General features: G+C 42.1%; 1 protein-coding gene across 4 annotated transcripts in view; it reads right to left on the bottom strand.

Moving 5' to 3' along the window:
* The window catches only part of LCLAT1 (lysocardiolipin acyltransferase 1), a 78,811-nt gene extending 59,186 nt beyond the window's left edge, over positions 1-19,625 (bottom strand). The window contains exons 1-2 of one of the 4 annotated variants that reach the window (XM_039346517.1): positions 19,240-19,625; positions 307-463 (exon numbers count right to left, since the gene is read on the bottom strand). The gene's annotated coding sequence lies outside the window, so the exon portion shown is untranslated. The remainder of the gene's footprint in view (positions 1-306; positions 464-19,239) is intronic. The other 3 variants (XM_039346518.1, XM_039346516.1, XM_039346520.1) reach the window with 3 other exon arrangements.
* Between the last annotated feature and the right edge of the window lie 664 nt (positions 19,626-20,289).

Raw genomic sequence — 20,289 nt, forward strand, 5'->3', positions numbered from 1 at the left:
CCCAAAACAGGACAACTTTTCAAATAGTGGCATTTACCCTTAACTATGTGAGCTGTTGTATTCTGGATCAACTGATTTTCAAGAGAAACTTCTGAGGCAAACAAAGCATAAGAGACAGATCCTCAAAATCATAACCATTGCACATCTCTGTAGTCACATGATCATAATTAGGGACCTTAGCAACTGGCTAGCATTTACAATGGTTGCAGCATCCTGCAGTCACTTGATTATGATTTGTGACTTTCCCAGCTGGCTTCTTTCAATGGGGGAAGCCAGATTTGCTTAAAGAGTGTGTGATTCACTTACCAACCAGGTGATTTGCTTAAATTATTGCAGTGAAAATGGTCATTAAAATCGGGGTCCAGTCACGTCATGACTTGCTTAACAACCACAATGCTTAGCGACTGAAATTTGGTCCCAATTGTGGCCATAAGTTGAGGACTACCTGTAGAACAAGTGGAGACTGAAAAGAGATGCATTATTAGATTTAACCTGACATAGTTCCCTATCGCCTCCCTGTAGAGTTTTACTAACCAATTGATATTACCATTATTAGTCTCTGTAATAATACTCTGGGAATAAGGGAGAATCATGTGTCAATCCTTCAAAAGAATTATATTGCACCAACATATTACACTGTGTGTCGAAAATAAGGCATTTTATATATATTACTTAACCAGCTTTCATTTTAAAACCAGTATTCCCTGGTCACTATTCCAAAGAATTGTGCAGCTGAATTGGCATGGTGCATTTAAACTACAAAACTTGTTCACCATGTTGTGGTTCCTTTTCTTATGCAAATAATTGTAATTAGTTATTGACTGACAAGTTTCTATGTTACTTACATGCTTGTCTACAGTAGTAGAACTTACAGAAGATAACAACTGGAAACTTGAACCAAATCAGCTAAGCCACTCATCCAGATCCCATCACCCTGAAACAACGTTCAACATTCTATTCTACCTCCAGAGACCATCTAGAACAGGGGTCCCCAACCCCCGGTCCATGGACCGGTTTTGGGCTATGGCATGCCAGCAACTGGTCCACATAAGCAAAGCCCCATCCGCGAGATGCAGGCAGCACACAAAACCACACTCCCTCCAGTCCACAGAAAACCTCTCTCCAGGGAAACGGTCCCTGGTGCCCAAAAGGTTGAGGACCTCTGATCTAGAAGAGTCAGCTCTTCAATGCCTGGAAACACCAGAAAGATGGGACTATCATCAAGAAGGGCCCTGATGTTAGCCTTCTCTCAGCAAATGTTTTCTTCCAGGATCTGGCTAGACCGGCAGATTCCACTGAAGGTACTTTCAGAGTGACAGTAAAATTCCTAATATTATGAACAGAGTATGAGTGGCAGTCCCACATTTAGGCAGAAATCCAAAGAAAGCCAATTAACTGGGAAAGTGTAATATGTATAACATTATGTATGTGGTCACCAAACATGTTTTTCTTGTGCAAAAAATGCAGCCCTATACATACATATCTACTTAAAAGTTCCAGTAAAACTATTAATGAAGTAACTGTTTATAGCTGCAAATTTCAAGAAAAATAAGGGTGATTTCTCCTGTTTATTCTGAAACTGCCTAATAAGAGTAGGATTGCATTCCTCCATTATGTTGCTAAGTAAGTTTATGAAAGAGGCGTTATCTTACCTGAATGCCTTTTCTTAGCTTGATGGAGAATCCACGAATGGGTTTACTTCATCCTCCTGCCCAATTAGACTAAGTCTGACAAAGTTGCCACACCTCCTGCTGGGCTAGAGAACCACCCAGTTACGACGAAGGCGAAGCAACAGACGATAGTCCAACGCGTTGGCTCCTTATACCCCTGACACAGGACCTGACTGACACTGAAGGGGTGGGTGTAGATTCTCCATCATCATGCTAAGGCGTTCAGGTAAGACAACACCCCTTTTCCAGCATGAGAATCCACGAATGAGACATACCAAAGTTGCCCTGTCCCTATGGGAGGAAACCAGTTTGGGCCTGTGTCCCACTTGATGACACTACATGCTGTACCACCCTCCAGCAAAATGAGGCATCCGCGGAGGCAAACTTGTCTATCTTATAGTGCCTTATGATTGGGGAAGGCGAAGCCCAAGTCGCTGCCCTACAGATCTTGCCAATGGGCGCTTGTGTTGCCCAAGCCGCTGATGTTGCAGTGCTGCGGGTGGAATGAGCAGTTATATGGCTTGGAACTGACAAGGAGTGGGATTGGTATGCCCTTGAAATGCAAGCTTTGATCCACCTGCCTATGGCTGATGATGAAACCCTCTGCCCCATGGAAGAGGGTTGAAAGGAAAGAAATAGCGCTTCTGAATTGCAAAAAGCTAAAGTCTGCTTGATGTACTGGCGTAGAGCCCTACGTATGTCTAGAGTGTGCCACTGACGTTCAGAGTTGTGAGACGGGTGAGGGCAGAAATCTGGTAGTATCACCTCCTGTGACCTGTGGAAAAAGGTATTTACTTTGGGAACAAATGATGGGTCCAATCGGAGGAGCACCCTGTCACTGTGGAAAACACATAGGTCCTCTATAACAGAGAGTGCTGCCAGTTCTGATATGTGTCTGGATGATGTGACGGCTACTAGGAAGGCTACCTTCATGGATAAAAGCCACAGTGTACAGTCCTAAGGGGCTCAAACGGAAGTGAGGTAAGGGCTTGTAAGACTCGTGACAGGTCCCAAGAGATGTACGGCAGGTGGTTTGGCGTTAGTCGCTCCCTTGATAAATGAGCACACCATGGGGTGCTGAGCTAAGGGAACAGAATTGTCGCATGCAAGCACCGCTGACAGAGCCGCCACCTGCCTGTGGATGGTATTGGGCGCTAAGCCCTTGTTGAGTCCCTCCAACAAATATTGTAGGATTCTCGGGATGGTGATGGATGAGAGATCAAACTGGTTCCTGGTGCACCAGAGACAAAAGTTCTTCCATGTGCAATCGTAGATCCTGTTTGTAGAGGGGCGTCTGGATGCCTGAATCATGAAGATTACTCCCATCGAATAGGACTCCCAGGCCAGGAGTCGCCTCTCAAGTGCCAGGAGGTTAACTGGAGCCACTGGGGTTATGGATGCTGCAGAGATCCCTGGCTGAGGGCAATGCGACCTGGAGGGATTCTTCATGGGGGGGGGGATGGAAAGGCCCACGAAGTCGGCAAACCACGGTCATCTTGGCCAGTGTGGAGCAACCAGTATGACCTCTGCCCATTCCTGCAGTATCTTGCGGATGACTGCTGGGATCAGAGGGAGAGTGGGAAAGGCATATAACAGATCCCTGGGCCATGGACTGTGGAGGGCGTCTGCCCTCTCTGCCCCTGGAGAAGGGAACCGGGAGAAGAATCTCGGGAGTTGGGAATTCGCTGGAGAGGCGAACAAGTCCAGTATCGGGTGGCCGAACCTCTCCGCTATCTCCGTGAATAGTTCGGGATGCAGGCGCCACTCGGAGTGGACCACTGTTGACCTGCTTAATGAGTCCGCCTGCCGGTTTGCCTCTCCCGAGATGTGTTCTGCTCTGAGGGAGGAGAGGTTGGTCTCTGCCCAAGAGCCCAACAATTGGGCCTTGGTCATAACGGACCTGGACCGGGTGCCCCCTTGCCAGTTCACATGGGCTTTGGCTGCTACACTGTCCGTAAGGACTAGGATGTGTTGTCCCGCCACTTTGTTTTTGACATGGCAGAGGGCGAGATGTATGGCTCTGAGCTCCAACCAGTTCATGTTGTGCTTCAGGCCCAGCCGGAACCACCGGCCCTGAGCCAACTGTGATTGTAGATGAGCTCTTCAGCCAAACAGACTGGCATTGCTGGTTAGAGTGAGCCTCACTGGCTCCTTGAAAAATTAGCCTCTGGCTACCCACCAGTGAAGGGATTTCAGGGTTTGAGGTGGAACCTTGACCTTCTGGTTGGAGGAGCTGGTGCCCAGTCTGTGAAACGGGAGTAAGAACCATTGCAAGTTCCTGGATGCAGTCTGGACCATGGTACTATGGACATGCAAGAGACATCTTCCCTAACAATTAGGAAAGGCTGGCCAGAGAAATGACACGTTCCCTTTGGACTTGAAGTACCAGGGTTCGGATGCTGTCCTGGTGCTCCTGCGAGAGATAGACCATGCACTGCCTTGTATCTACTGTATAATCGTGCCCAGGTGGAGGAAGCAAGTGGAGGGAGCTATGTGGCTCTTCAGAAAGTTCACTGAGAACCCATGGTCCTGGAGGACCTCTATGGACAGGGCAAGGTCTGATTGAACCGCCTGAACGGAGGTGGACTGGATGAGGATGTCGTCCAGGTAGCACTGGATCCGTATTGTACTGATAGTGACGGTTTGTGTAGCAGAACCTGAGGAAACTGCGATGGCCGGGAAGGATGGGGACATGCAAGTATGCTTCCATGAGATCGATGGACGTCAGGAAGTCGTCCCTCCTGATGCTGGCCAAAATAGATTTGAGCGTCTGCATCTTGAATTTTTTGTATATTAAATGGGAATTTAGCCACTTGAGATCGAGTATGGCTCTCCATCCTCCTAAAGCCTTTGGCAGCACAAAGAGGATGGAGTAGAAGCCTTTTTTTATCTGCCCAGCCGGCACTGGTTCTATGGCCCTTATCTCTAAGAGGTGACATATGGCCTCATTCATGAGGCTCCTCTTGGCTGGATTTCGTGGAGCTGGGCAAGAAATAAAGCGATCTGAGGGTCTGGACAAGAATTCTAGGGAGAGACCGCACCTGATGATGTTGAGTACCCGTAGTAGTGGCCTCCCATTTGTGGATGAAGAAAGTCTGCCACCAATGGGAGGGCCCTCCCCACCCTCTCTGGAGTCACTTATTTCTTCTAAAGGGATGGCCTCCCGTGCCTCGAAAGGGCCGCTTGGACTGAAACTGTGGTTTGGGCCTAGGACGGGGTCGTTCCAATTGGCGGTCAGGTCTGGGAGGGAAGGGACGGGGAGGCAGAGCCCACTCTGAACCTGATCCCGAGTGAATGGCTGTCTGCGGGAATATGGGTTAGACCTTCTGTCCGCTTGTCTGGTAAAGTGGGACATCACTTTGCACTTTTCACATTTTCCCACTAAATAAGGGTCGAAGGCCTCTCCGAACAATTGTCCGCCAGTGTAAGGGGTGGTGACTAAGTGCCATTTCGATTTTAAATCTGCTCACCATTGCTTGAGCCATAGGAACCTGCGGGTTGTTATGTTGGAGGCTATCGCCCGGGATGAGAACCTGGCAGCATGTAGTAATGCTTCTGCCATGTACTCCGATGTCGCCAGTAGCTTACCCAGGTTCTGGTGTGCGCGTACCTGCTCCTGAGGAATCATGGCCTGGAGCTCTCGGAGCCATATAATGGAGGTTCTGGCAAAGAAAGAGGTGGAGGTGGATGCCTTCACCGACCACGTCGAGGCTTGATGGGACCTGCGTAGGGAAAACTCAGACTTTCTGTCCTCCACTCTCAAGGTCTCAGCCATGTCTCCTGACACGGTGTAGGAGGAAAAGAGCGGTGTTCGAGATTGGTCAACAACCGGGACCTCCAGAAGCTCCGACAGGGCGGGGGTGACATTAAAAAGCTTTTTGTCTGTTCCCCCAGGTGTGGGGGTGTGTGCCAAGAGTTCCCATTGCTTCTTAATGGTATTGAGAAAGAAGGGAGGGCAAGGGATATTTATTTATTTATTTATTTATGAGACTTATATACCGCTTTAAGTACAAGCACTCTCTAAGCGGTGTACACCAGTAAGCAATGTGTGTATATATATATATATATATATATATATATATATATATATATATATATATATATATATATATATATATATATATATTTACATTGCCCCCAACAATCTGGGTCCTCATTTTACCTACCCCGGAAGGATGGAAGGCTGAGTCAACCTTGAGCCGGTGAGATTTGAACCGCTGACCTGCTGAACACAGTCAGCTAAAGTGGCCTGCAGTACTGCACTCTAACTGCTGCGCCACCTCGTCTCTTATGAGTCACGGTAGGCTTGGAGAACAATGGGTTTGGGTCTTGGCTGATGGAAGGGATCAGTTGAAGCTCCTGATCAGGGCTAATCTTGGCAGATGTAGTTGCCTTGAACAATAGAGATTTAAATAATGTTGGATCAAATAAGCCTATGAAGGGGGAAGGGTCCGGAGATGACTCCTCGTTCTCCGACAATTGTTATGTCCCTTGACTTGTATTCTTCAGAATATGACTCTCTGTCCTGAGAGGATCGGTCAGAGGCAATAGAACACGGATATTCTGGAGGCTCTGATTGGTATTGAGATGGTGTCACTGATGCGGCAGATTCAGGTCTGGGCCTCTGGAATGAGGAGGGCTGGCAAATGCTTGGGCGATTAGGGCCTGAAACTGCTCTGGCCACACCCTTGAGGAGCAATGGGACGAAGTCCAGCTGCTGTGGGCTTGAACGTGACCACTGGCCCGGCTGAGCTCTGGGCAAAGGAGTCACACATTGAGGGCCTGATCCCTGGCCGAGAGGTATCGCCTCCCCCTGTCCGGCCTCACCATACGGGGACCATGTCCCTGGGACTAGGAAACTGGATAGGGTGAGCTGTGGATTAAAGAGCAAACCCTCAGCTGGGACTGGAGAAACGTGGACATTTCTACTTGGATTTTGCTTTTGAGCCTTGAAGAATTGTCTTTCCAAGGTGAGGTGTCTCCTGCTGGCCTACCTCTCAGCCGCCTTAGAGGGCATTTTGCCTGAGATAGCTTTGGCTTTGGCCTTTAGCTTCTCTGCAGCCTCCAGTTTGGAGGGCTTGCACTTCTGCTTTTTGGCGGGAGTGTCAGGAGCACCGTGCACAGTCTGAGGCGCTGCGATGTCTGCCATCACGGTAGAGATCCCTCAGTGTTGTTCTGAGAAGAGTCTCAAGGTATGGGAGCTGAGCACTGGGTGGTTGTTATCCCAGATACTGGAAAGAGCCAGTAATTGCTCCAGACAATGGTGGCCGCTGGACCAAATATTGGCCTCTCGCACATCAGAATGCTCCTGATGGCTATCAAATGCCTGAGAGCGCACTGATGGCGCGGTTGTCAGGCAGACGGTGGCGGCCAAAACCACAAATGGCGAACACCAGCACATGCGTCCCTCTCTTAGTGGCGGCAAATCACCTGAGTGATAAGTGCTTGCAGACTAAACCTAGGTGGCGGTGGCAGGGCCAAAGGCGGGCCCGCACACAGTGATGGGAATTTTAGAGGTGAGAACTCCGGTGAGACCTGGGCTGCAGTGACTCTGAACTCACAGGCAGCCTCCCCTCCAAGCACCAGAGATATAATCCTTCTGAGCTTCTATCTTGAATTTTTTGTATATTAAATGGGAATTTAACCCCTTGGGGGCAGACGAGCTCGGTAAGTGCAGCTACCTGCTGAGGCACTGCACGGGCCAAGTTATGACCCTCACCAATGGAGGCTTCTGGGCTCGAGTTTCTGTGTGGTCGCAATCCTACGCACAGGAGCTGAGCAGAGTTTGTTAACTCGAATCTAGAATGAGGCTCAGTCCCTGAATCCATCCCCGTGGCTCGGAGCTATGTAAAATGCTCCAAAATGGTCGTGAGACGGAGGCCTGTAAGCGTCCTGAGGGCACTGGGCTTTGGGTGCTGGACCAGACAGTAGAAATCGCCGGGTTTCCACTAATTATTTGGCCTCCCGGCCGCTACTATGACTGCTAGCTGCTTTAAGTGAAAATTGTCCAAAAGCAGGGGAAAAACAGCTGGACAAACGCGCCAAGGACTGGACGGCAGAAGAGGCTGGGGTCGACACTCAGCTGGTCTTTTGATGGCTAATAACACTGTGCCAAGCTGAACGAATTAGGTGGCAAATGGCCACAGCCTCAAAGCTTTTCTCTGAGTGGGATAAAGTTCGATCGTTTTTAGTTGAGTTGAGATCGAATTAGAGGTAAGAGCAGCTAGGAGAAAAACCGGTGGGCGGCTTTTCATAGTGCTGATCCCAGCGCTGTGCTAAAAATGGACGAGGAATCCACAGATGGGAATATACGACCTGTTAGGCTAAGTTTCAACACTGGAGCCAACAATGGGCATCTTGCTGGGCCAGAGACTAAGTTGTAACTGGGTGATACTCTAGCCCAGCAGGAGGTGTGGCAACTTTGTCAGACTTAGTCTAATTGGGCAGGAGGATGAAGTAAACCCATTCATGGATTCTCTATCCTCATGCTGGAGAACAAATGTATTTTTTAGGATACTGGCCCCATAGCACCAAAATCCCACATATTGAGGGGGGATGCATTAGCTTCCAGGAGCCAGCTATAAGCTATCCTAGCCACATTTTCTAATAATTTGCAGATGAAATCAGAAAGACTGTGGCTGATTAAACAAGGGGAACTGCAACAAAATGTTTTAGTGGTACATGCTTCTTTTTAGTACTCCAGCCAGTCATTACATCTTTCAAACTGTTTGTGTATATATGTCTATGTGTGTGGTCTATTATTCTCTGTCTCCCCTTCCCCCATGGCCTTCTAAACAGCCATGAAAACATGGATCTTTAGGAAAACATATTGGGACAATGAGGACTGATCGATCTCCACCATTAGATGCTGCTGTTTTAATTACTAATTCTACTTTAATGTTCTTTGTTGCTTCATTTAACCTGCATAGAGCCAAAGAAAACTGAACAGCCTATAAGCCATATTTTTGTTGTTGTTAACTGCGAAGTCGTGCCCGACCCATCGCGACCCCATGGACAACGTTCCTCCAGGTATAAGCCATATTAAGTAAGCAAATAAATAAATAAATTTAAATGTCTTTAGAATACTCTCAAGGAGGAAGACTTTCCTGAGTACGTATTCTGTTTTTCTTAATAGTGTATTTCTCCACAGCATGCTTCTTTTTGTAGGTGATGTTTTCACTATATAAGGATACTGTGCTAGCATTCAACTTTAATATATATGATAGCTATCTAAGATAATACTATTAGGAAGATCAATCTATTTGGCCAATAAGAGTCAATAAAATCTGATAGCACATAATCACTATTTGGATAAGCTTGACATTTTATGAACAAGTGCAGCAAACTTTCAGGATAATTTTTTCTATTTAAGTTTAAAGAAAAACATGCTTATACATAAACACTTTGATGATGACAATGTTCTGTTCATTTCTGTTTTGGCTAGAATGGATGTACATTATTTAATGTCAGTCAACATTTGGAATAAAACAGTAATGTGTACACTGCAATGTTCTAAGCTAAATCATATTTCAATATTAAATGAAATAATAAAATGCTATTTTCATATGGAAGAGAGAAAACTGACCTTTGAGATTACATGGATTAATGTAAGAAAAAAACAGAAGGAATTGCTTTTAGTAGAGTAAATTCTTACTTGAATTTAAAAAGTATTTAAGTTATGTTTTGGGAACTGAAATTCAAGATATGTGGGATAACAAAGTTATAAATTGAAATGTCCATTTTGGAATGAGAATCTTGCCAGATATAAACACTAGAAACAGTGGATACTTGTCAAGTTTTATTTAAGATTTGATTTGAAGGGAAATAAATTTAAACCTTATGTTCAGAACAACTTTCTACTTTATGGAAACACTTTCTCTGAGAAAAATATCTGTGACTTGCAATCTAGATTTTAGAAATACTAATAATAATCACAAACTGAGATCTTTTCCCAAAGATAATACAATGTAAAACAGATATATTTCCTTGAGAGGGCAAGATAAAATATCAGGACCACTGCTGCAATTTTTTCAGCATATAAAACACTTAAAATATTATGGTTGGTTGGTTGTACAGTCACCCAGATGTTTAGACTGGATTTTTTCCCAGCTTTTGAATCCTCTTGAAGGATTTGAGATAGGCAGATGCTGTTGGCGTTAAAAATATTCTCATAGGATGTAAGCTACTCCAAGTAAAGCTGCCTTTTGCAATTGACTGATGGGGGAGTTGCCAAAGCCAATAGGATTCAAGTGGTGCTCCAGATCTTTTAGAATTGCACCCAAGGCACCAATTATTACATCATCATTATTATAATACATATAATTATTAGTATATCTATATTTCAAGGTGGTGAACATATCTAATATTCCTTCCGCACATTTTCCCTACAATCACTACCTTGTAAGGTGGATTCGACTGAGACAGAATTATGGGCCCAAAATCACCCAACTGGTTTTCATGCCTAAAGGAGACCTAGAACTTGCAGTCTCCTGATTTTTAGGGCAGCACCTTAACCACTAAATTGGCTTTCTACAGTAACAAACACAGTGTGTAATACTAATTTCTAAATACCGTATATGCCGGCGTATTAGGCGACCCGACGTATGACCCCCATCTTTATAGCCGGGCCGCATTCCTAGAACGTCGTCTTATACGCCGGAAACTACCAGTATTTCCAGCGTATAAGACGACTCGGCGTATAAGATGACCCCCGTCTTTGGCGCCGATTTCAGCGCTCACGGAAGTCATCTTATACGCCAGCATTTACGGTACTAACAATTTCTACCGTAATAATTGGATTAAAACAAAAATTACTACAAAGGTCCAGCAAAAATGCATGTTCGTGATCCAGGATCCAGATTTAATAACTTCAAGTAATTTTTATGCTGCAAACACACCACTATGCAGTATATGTTGCTGCTAAAAAAAGTGAGAACATGGTCACTACAGATATACTTAGAACTTCACTAATCTCATATTTATCTGCTTCTCTGACAGATGTTTTCATGAAAGAGTTGTTCTTTAAGACTTCCTAAAACCTGGTAATTCAAAATTAATTACAGTTGGAAACATATAAAGGGAAATGTTTGTCAACAGCTTGGTTTTCTCCTCCATCCTTCTTACGGTACAGGCTTCCAATAGCTACTTCCAATTGCTATTTCCTTCCAGATAAGCTCTGACATAAAAACAGAGTAGAAGAGAAACTATATACCTAATGCTTGAAAGTGACATTTGCCTCTCCCTAATAGTTTATTTGGTTGCATTTTAACTGCACTGAAAGCAGCTTTAAGAACTTAAATTAGCAAATGGAGAAGGAATATTTAAAAAGAAATAAAAACAGTCAGGCAACAGAGGAAGTAGAGGGATTACAGGAAAGGCACTCGTTCTCTAAAACAGGAACTAAAATGCACTGAAGAGGATTAAATGCATTTAAGAGGACAGAAGTGTGGCTGCTACACTGAGAAGCAGCGCAAAGGAATACTTAGGGAGGGTGATTGGCATGGGAACAGATAAGTATTTGGGGGAAGCAGAGAAAGAACAGTAGGATATGCTGCATTACCCAAGAGCAGTCTGTATGGATATCAAATGCAACTCACACCCATGAGCAATCACAACACAATACAATGATGCCCAATCACCAAATGATATTCTTGTTTCTAGTTTTCTCACACACCATTCACTATATACTTTGCGCTATACCAATAGTCCTCAACTTACAACAGTTTGTTTAGTGGCTGTTTAAAGTTACAACGGCATGGAAAAATGTGACTTATGACCATTTTTCAGAGTAACGACCTTTGCAGCATCCCCCTGATCATGTGATCAAAATTCAGATGCTTGGCAACTGGTTCATGTTTATGACCGTTGCTGTGTCCCAAGGTCAGGTGATCCCCATTTGCGACCTTCTGACAAGTAAAGATAGTGAAGAAGCCCAATTCACTTAACAACTGGATTATTAACTTGTCAACTGCAGTAATTCACTTAACAACTGCAGCAAAGAAGGTCGTAAAATGGGGCAAAACTCACTTAACAAATGTCTAGAAAAGAAAGCTTGTCTTTAACTCTCGAGATGTATATTGGTCTAGATAAAAAAGGAAGACATTTGGACTTGCTTTCCTCAAAGTTGTACAAATGATCTGATCATATAGAACAAATATAACTGAAGACCATAAATCTACCTATCTAGTTTGGAAAGATAAAATCTATGCTTCAAAGTTTGCCACTGTTTCTGACTGGATATATTGACCTCACAGAGATAATTTTTTCTTTCAATAACTTTACTCAGGTATGCAGTTAAATGTTTAGCGTGATTTTCAGAAAAAGACAAGTATAGTAAATTAATAGACCTAAAGGGCTGTTGTAACTATCAAAAAATGTTGTATCTTAGTAGAGGGCATTTAATTTCCTCTCCAGGAACTCAGTGAGAATAAATTAAGTATATCTATATATAAAGAACTTCCAAATATATGAAGTGGAATATAAACATAAAAAGGCTAACAGTGAACAACTATGATTCTATATTCATAAAACTAGTTTTTAGGCCCAAGAACATCCTCACCACTATTTATTATTCCACAGTACCCTCTGTTGTGATTTCAACTATTTACATCCATGATGTATGTGCTATTGCTAACAAATTAACAGTAGAACTGAATAAAAGGTTTCTATTACTGGAATGAAGAATTGAGAGATGCTTTTTCTCTCTTCAGTCCTGTATATAGTATGTCTTCAAAATCTTTGGTTGAGAAAAAAAAAAAAGTCCTAGTTAGTATATCAGCGTACTTTCTATTTGATACTACACTGGGTTCTGATGAGTTTTTCGTATAAATGTACATGCTACATACGGATATACATCTTTGGTAGAAATGCAATATCCTGGCTGTTTTATATCATGCAGAGTTGCATGAATTCTTGCGAGTTTGGTTTCTGATTCTCACAAGGCACAAATTGCTTCAGAACTCTCTTTTTAGCTCCAAGAGCACTTCAACATATGAAATTTCAAATCCTCCTATGGGCTTTCAAAATTATTTCCACAGACCTCTGGATCCTAGCCTGTGTTCATTTCTTCAAACTTTTCTTCCAAATTCTTAACTTCAATTTATTTGAATCACAGACTTTATGGTTTCCAGGAAGAAAATAATATTTTGTATTAACAAAATCATATTATATTAATTTTGTATTTTCAGCTGTGCCATTAACTATATTAGCATGTCACTTGGTTATTTTTATTATTGGTATTCGTAAGTTTCAACTACTAATGCTCCTTTTTGAAACCAAAAATTCTCTAAAAAAGTTTTATGTAATGATCAACATTTATAAAATGAATGGAAAAATGTCATTATAGAATCTATGTCTACTTCTTCCAAAAGACTGCAAATTCAAAACACTGTGATTATAAGAAACTAAACTAAACTAAATGATTTCTAAACACTTCAAGACAAAATTGTCATTGATAAGCAATTATCTTTTTCTTCTCTATGCTGTCTGTTCATAGACTATCCTTTCCATGAATCATTTATAATTCTTCACTTGCATAAGATTTGTATAAATATTTCTTGGGAAGCATTTAAAGAAAAAGATTCTTAAAACATTTCTGGATAGAATACATTCAACAATGTTCAAATTACTCTTTGCCTTACAGGCAGATTTTAATAAAACAAATGGAAGACATTTAAAAATCTGCATTACTTCTGTAATAATGATATAATTGCTCAGTAGACTTGAAATGTTTCAGGTTAATTTTCAACAATTTTATAAGTCTGCAACAGCTAATGGAATCATTTTATTGTCATGGATGTTCCTGCAAAATGACTGCTTTGGTAGATGACTATTTTAAAATATCCATTTTCCTGATGCAACTTGATAAAATTAACAGAAAATTAACTTGCCAAAAACTTAAATACAAACTTCAGAGCAAAATAATCACTTTTTTGAATTCATGTTTATTCTTTCGCAAGCATTTATTGAAGGCAAATTAATGATATTTAGAGAAACATAAATATAGGCAAAATGTACAGCTTAAATATAGGCAAAACAGAGTACACATAACTGCAAAAAATAAAAGCAAAAGAGATATCCCATGACTTCAAACATGGAAGCTTCATGCTTGTACACATATCCTGATTTATCTAAATTCTTTAACCCCAGGATAATCATACACCAATACCTCAAAAATTGGACAATATGCAGGAAGAAGGTGCAATTTCTGGCTTGGCATGTCATGTGATATAAAAATATCATATACATCAAGTTTGTTATTGTTGCTGTTAGTTGCAAAGTCGTGTCCAACCCATCACGACTCCATGGATAATGTTCCTCCAGGCCTTCCTGTCCTCTACCATCTTCTCGGGTCCATCTAAGCTCACGCCTACTGCTTCAGTGACTCCATCCAGCCACCTCATTCTCTGTTGTCCCCTTCTTCTATTGCCCTCAATCTTTCCCAGCATTAGGTTCTTCTCTAGTAAGTCCTTCCTTCTCATTAGGTGGCCAAAGTACTTGAGTTTCAACTTCAGGATCTGGCCTTCTAAAGAGCAGTCAGGGTTGATCTCCTCTAGGACTGACCAGTTTGATCGCCTTGCAGTTCAGGGGACTCACAGGAGTCTTCTCCAGCACCATAGTTCAAAGGCCTCAATTCTTTTGCACTCAGCCTTTCTTATGGTTCAACTTTCACAGCCATACATTGCAACTGGGAAAACCATGGCCTTGACTTTTGTTGGCAGGGTGATGTCTCTGCTTTTTAGTATGCTGTCTAGATTTGCCATAGCTTTCCTCCCTAGGAGCATCTTTTAATTTCTTGGCTGCAGTCCCCATCTGTGGTGATCTTGGAGCCCAGGAAGATACAATCTGTCACTACCTCCATTTCTTCCCCATCTATTTGCCAGGAATTGAGAGGGCCGGATGCCAGGATCTTGGTTTTCTTAATGTTGAGTTTCAAGCCAACTTTTGCACTCTCCTTCTTCACCCGCATCAAGAGGCTCTTTAGTTCCTGTTCACTTTCTGCTATTAGAGTGGTATCATCTGCATATCTTAGGTTGTTGATATTTCTCCCGGCAATCCTAATTCCAACTTTTGATTCATCTAACCCTGCCTTTCTCATGATGTGCTCTGCATATAAGTTAAATAGGCAGGGCAACATAATGCAGCCTTGCCGGACTCCTTTCCCAAATTTGAACCAATCAGTGGTTCCGTGTGCAGTTCTCACTGTATACATCAAGTTAATAACAATTAAAATTCAGCTAGTACAATTGTTTGCAAATTATTACTGAATTGGTTTAGAAGCAACTGAATAATTGACAAAACTTCAATTTACTTATATTTACATAAACATTTCAGAGAAATATTTAATATGTAAAAACAATCTACAGATTTTTCAGGATCCATTCCTCTGAGCAGATTCAATATAAAGAATAGCTATTGTGCCAATCAGCATCCTCCAAGGAGCCACCTATTCATTAAATAGATTTATAGGGGTAGATTTATTCAGATAAGAAAAGGTTCCAACACTAGGTGATGCAATCATAGGACTGAAAATAACCATTTTGATTACAAATATTGTAAAAACAATCACTTTTATATCCCTTAAAACCAATACTGAAAACGCCATCTATTTAAAAAGCTAACAAATCTTCAATTCTGCTGTTCGAGCAAGAAATAGCTGGAGGCTGAGAATAGGCATCTGTTGTTCTCTAAAAACACATGCATAAGAAAGAATAGAGATCAACCTACTGCACGGATGTCAAACTTGATTGTGTTATGTGACTTTTTTGCCTTTGCGGAGCCGGGGTGGGTGTGGCCGGGATGTGATGCATCCAAGCCCGTGGGCCGCCAGTTTGACACCCCTGACCTATTGGCTCCATTGTGTGCTAGAATTCCCACTGCTGTCCACAATGAAAAATTCACTACTGCAACAGGGAGAGTTCCCTAATTATTTCTATACTCTGCACAACTTAAAAACCCAATTTTTAATATTCCAAAAAAGTACAAAGAAATTGAACAATCAGCCAGACCACCACCTTAAGTGAGAATAGCTACACAACTCTGTTTGAGCAGAAAAAATCTAAAGAGGGTCAAACCCAATTAGTACTTGAATGAGACATGTATAGGACCATAACAAATAGAGGATTTGATAGAGGACAGAGCCAAAAATACATCTCAATCTTTCCTCTGATTCTGACTGCAAGAATGATACACTACTGAAGAATAAAAGAAAAAAAATAGCTAGATTTCTTCATAGATTAAAAATTATTGCCTCTCTCTCAGCATATTTTCCATTTCTTTAAAGATCTTTGCAGAAAGCTAAGGATTATATCAAATATTATGCAAGGAGATTTGTGCTCATGGACTGGGCATTCCCAAATTCTTTTTGTTCTACTCCCATTCCCAAATGGGAATGCTTTAGAAATTTCTTCAATCCACAAATATAAAGAACACGCAAGAATATATTAGGAAACCGACTCCACAAGTTTATTCTGTTAGAATGGGTATTATTGAAGAAATTATTTTGCAGCAGTATTTTGAATAATGGTAAGAAAAGCCATTAATTAACAACATAACCAGCACCATAGATTCCTTTTTTATCTCTATTACAGTGCTGCCTATATGATGCTCATTGTTCTCAAACTGAGACCATTTTCTCCACAAAGAATCCTAACAAGTGAATAGCTCTTCATATGAAAGTTTTCATATACTTGAAACACAGGCATCTAACACTGAAATAAAAGCGTTATTTAAACGTCCTGAAGGCAGGACATTTAAGGCCAATGCAGAAGTAATATACACACAAGGCAAGAAATCTGGGACAAATGTAACAGAAAACATCTCAAACACTTTTACCCAGTCTGGTCATTTCCCAATCAGTGCAAACATTGCCTAGGGATTGAGCCCAGGATCCTTGGCATGAAACATTTTGGTCTACAATCCTAACCCTATACTCTAGTTCAGGGGTCCCCAACCCCTGGTCCGTGGACTAGTACCAGACCGTGGCATGCCAGCAACCAGGCCGCACAAACAAGCAAAGCCCCATCCGCAGGATGCAGGCAACTCACAAAACCACGCACCCTCTGGTCGGTGGAAAAACCTCTCTACAAGGAACTGGTCCCTAGTGCCCACAAAAGGTTGGGGACTTTATTCTAGTTCCTTAGGCAAGGCTGAGGAATCATTTACACTTTTATTTAGGACCAATCAAAATTATGACAGACACCCCCAAAAGCTATTTACAACCTGATTTTGAAATTCCGATGTGGTTCTCCTTGCAATCACAAAGCCACATTTTGGACACTTAGCAACCAGCCTGTATTTATTGACATTTGCAATACTGTATAGTCACATGACTGCTATTTATGATGGCTTTGTTAGAAACTGACGTTTACTTTCTGTTTCCAACAAAAACGCACCACAGCAAACAATGGATTTACTTAACTGCCATATTTGCTTAAGTATCACCATGAAAAAATGTAATAAAATTGGATCTGGTCAAATGGTACAAGTGTCACAACTTACAACAGTAAATGCCAGGCTCAGTTATGGTTGTAACACAAGGACTACTTATATTGATTGGCATTTGGTTCTGTCTGATTTCAAAGTGACTCAGGGCTGCTCATAATATAAAACAGAATACAAATACAATAACACAAATAAAACATATAGTAAAAAAAATAATCACATTAAGATAAAAACAAAAATAGCAACCACTTCTAACAAAAACGATTCCATCTACCACTACATTAACTTGTAAGCTTCCCAGAGTCACTTTATAGAGGAAATGGACAGCATAAAAATTTAATAACTAAATAAATATCCCAAGGCCTGACAAATCTTTGAGGCCTTCCTGAATGCCATCAGGATAAGAACTTTCCAGATCTCAGGGATGACCTCATTCCAGAGGACAGATGCCGTGATAGAGAATGAGAGGACCTGGAACACAGTCCATTGCTCTTATTGATTACAGAAGATAAGCAAATATTGATCAAATAACTAGGCCCATGCCAAGTAGTGTTTTGTAAATAATAATTAGTATCCTGAATTGTACCAGAAGCACACTGGCTATCAGTATAACTTATGAAGCAGGGTGTCATTTGGCCATGCCAAGTTAGGTCTTTGGCAGTCTCATGCCACTGCATTCTTATCAGTTGAAGTTTTTTGAATAATGTTCAGTGACAGTTCCATACAGAATGCATTGCAATAGTAAGGCCATGAGGTGACAAGGCCCCTGTAGACCACATTATAATAGTAAATGCAGGAGGTGACAGGAGCGTGAGTGACTATTTGGACGGCCATCCAATGCAGTTATGGGGTACAGCTGGCATCCCAGATAGAGCCACAAGGCAAAGCTGCCACTTTCTCTTCATGGAGAGAGGGACAGACAGTTTCTGAAAGTTTTTTGCATCCAATTAACACTCTGCTGGTGAGAGTCATCTATAGTATTTACATAACTGCATCAGCAATACAAGACAATACCTGGAGGAAGTTATTTCCAGGCCACAGAATAAATAAAAACAAAAAGAAGGTAGGATGAAATTAGTCCAGACTTCTGCAAATGATGCTCTCAAGTTGTAGTCCAATTCTCAAAAGTCTAAGTGAAAATGAACACTGGAAATTCTGGCTTCAGTTAAAAGAAAAACAATAAGTCAAAACTAGTGCAACAATGTCTTTAAAATAAATCTTAAGCAGAAAGCTTATTTTTCTAATTATCCTTTTTAGTAACATTTCCTTTCATTTCTGTATGATTTTAAAATAGACCTGAAAATAACCGAACAGAGTTGAAGGAACCTTGGAGGTCTACTAGTCCAACCCCCTGCTCAAGCTATACAAGAGATGGTTGTCCAATCTCTTGTATAGGGATATACATCCACAGAAAAACAACATCCAAAAGACATCCACAGAAAAGCAACATCCCTAAGTATCTAAAACATACCCAATCCAATAAAAACAAGAATCTGATACTTTACAGGAAAATAATATTTATCTGTGCAAATAATTTCATAAGGAAAAAGTCATTGTTCTGGCTACTACTCTGTGAAGTAAGGTCTCACAGCCCAAATGCACCTTTTTTAAGGGGTTCATTTCACCTGGCTCTTCTCCCAGAGAGGTTTGAGAGTCAGCACACTGAGCTTTCAATTGGCTACAACAGTTTCAGGACTTCCAGGAGTGGATCCAGAAGACAGGAGCCATTCATGCAAAGATTTAAACACCTAAGCTATCTTCCATCTGCCTGATTTTATAACAGTGGTACAGCAAAGTACTTTCATCAACAAACTGGGCCAGATTGGTAGAAATTTGCTGAGCGTTTTAAGCATATGATGTTTTGTAATAGTCAAAGAAAATGCCATATTTGTTATTGCAACTAAGACTAGATCCTCTTCTTCGGATTCCTACAATTCTATTCAGTTCCTTCTCCAACGAGCCTAAAATAACATCTCATGACGATGATAAGAAATATATACCACTTTGATCTAAAAATCCATCTTTTGAGCAGGGCTCCACTTGTCAAAATCCAACACTTCCCCCAGATCTACACAGCCATCGCTACCTTGAAGAAAAGGAGAGAGCTTCCCTTGAGGACCTCGCCTACCTTTTATTAATGGACTATGAACGTAGGTCAGGTTATTAACTACAGCAGGCCTACTCCTTTCGCGGCCCTGGATCCTTGCCTGTCTATCAAGCAGCACCCGCCTTTTCTCCTTCCTTTTAAAAGATCGGCTTTTTTACAGCTACCCCTCGAGTGCGGTGGAGCGGTGGGGTGGGCGCGGGCGGGCAGGGTGGAGCCGAGAGAACCCCCGTGTCGACGACACCTGACCGCCTGCCCTCCTTATCCCTCACCGCCGGCTTCCTCACCGACAACTTTCCAGGAAGAGAGAGAGAGAGAGAGAAGGCTGCGGCGCTTCTAAATTCGAGCCGAGCCGACGCCCGGCTCCGCTCAACCCGTGCCGCCCGCCATCTTTGATTGTCCGAAATACAACGCTCGACACCAAACGCGTTGCATTTCGGGTAGCCTGAGCTGAGGGCAGAGGCGAGCGGCTGTACTAGATATTATTGGGTGGTTGAAGAGCGGGTGAGATTGGCGTGGGCATGCCTGGTGCTGACCTACCTGTACCCATATTCGAAACGACAATATTTTCCCAGGGCTGAGGTTTAAATCAGGTTTCTCCGATCTGGAGTCCATTTAGATGGCTTTGGATTACAGCAACTACCACTGATGGGAGAACAATGGGGGATTTAGCATGCCGCATTTCAAAGATTTTAAATTGAGAAAGCCTGATTTAGGCATTGGTGCATCTATGTAGTAATGTGTTCCAATGTATTACGCTGAGGCTAAACAAGGTCCTGAGTTTCTTTCACTGCGGTTACAGAATTGAACTGTGATGCGCATGGGTCCTTTGAGTACTGAATTTTAGGCTCTGCTGAAGAATTCAATCACATACACGCTTTATTATTTACTTTTTGCATAATCCTTAAAAGAGAAGTACTTCATTGCATAAGTGACATGGGAAGTATTAGCTGATTTATGTTTCTACTTATTGTAATTTACACTGATTGACACCCTCATTATTATCCAGTTAGAAACACTTAGAAACCAAGCAAAGCTATTACTAGAAGACTGCATGGGTTTGCCAGACAAACT

Source organism: Crotalus tigris, unplaced genomic scaffold (assembly GCF_016545835.1).
Source record: "Crotalus tigris isolate CLP2741 ecotype Arizona unplaced genomic scaffold, ASM1654583v1 scf7180000018001.1161693, whole genome shotgun sequence".
Taxonomy (NCBI): domain Eukaryota; kingdom Metazoa; phylum Chordata; class Lepidosauria; order Squamata; family Viperidae; genus Crotalus; species Crotalus tigris.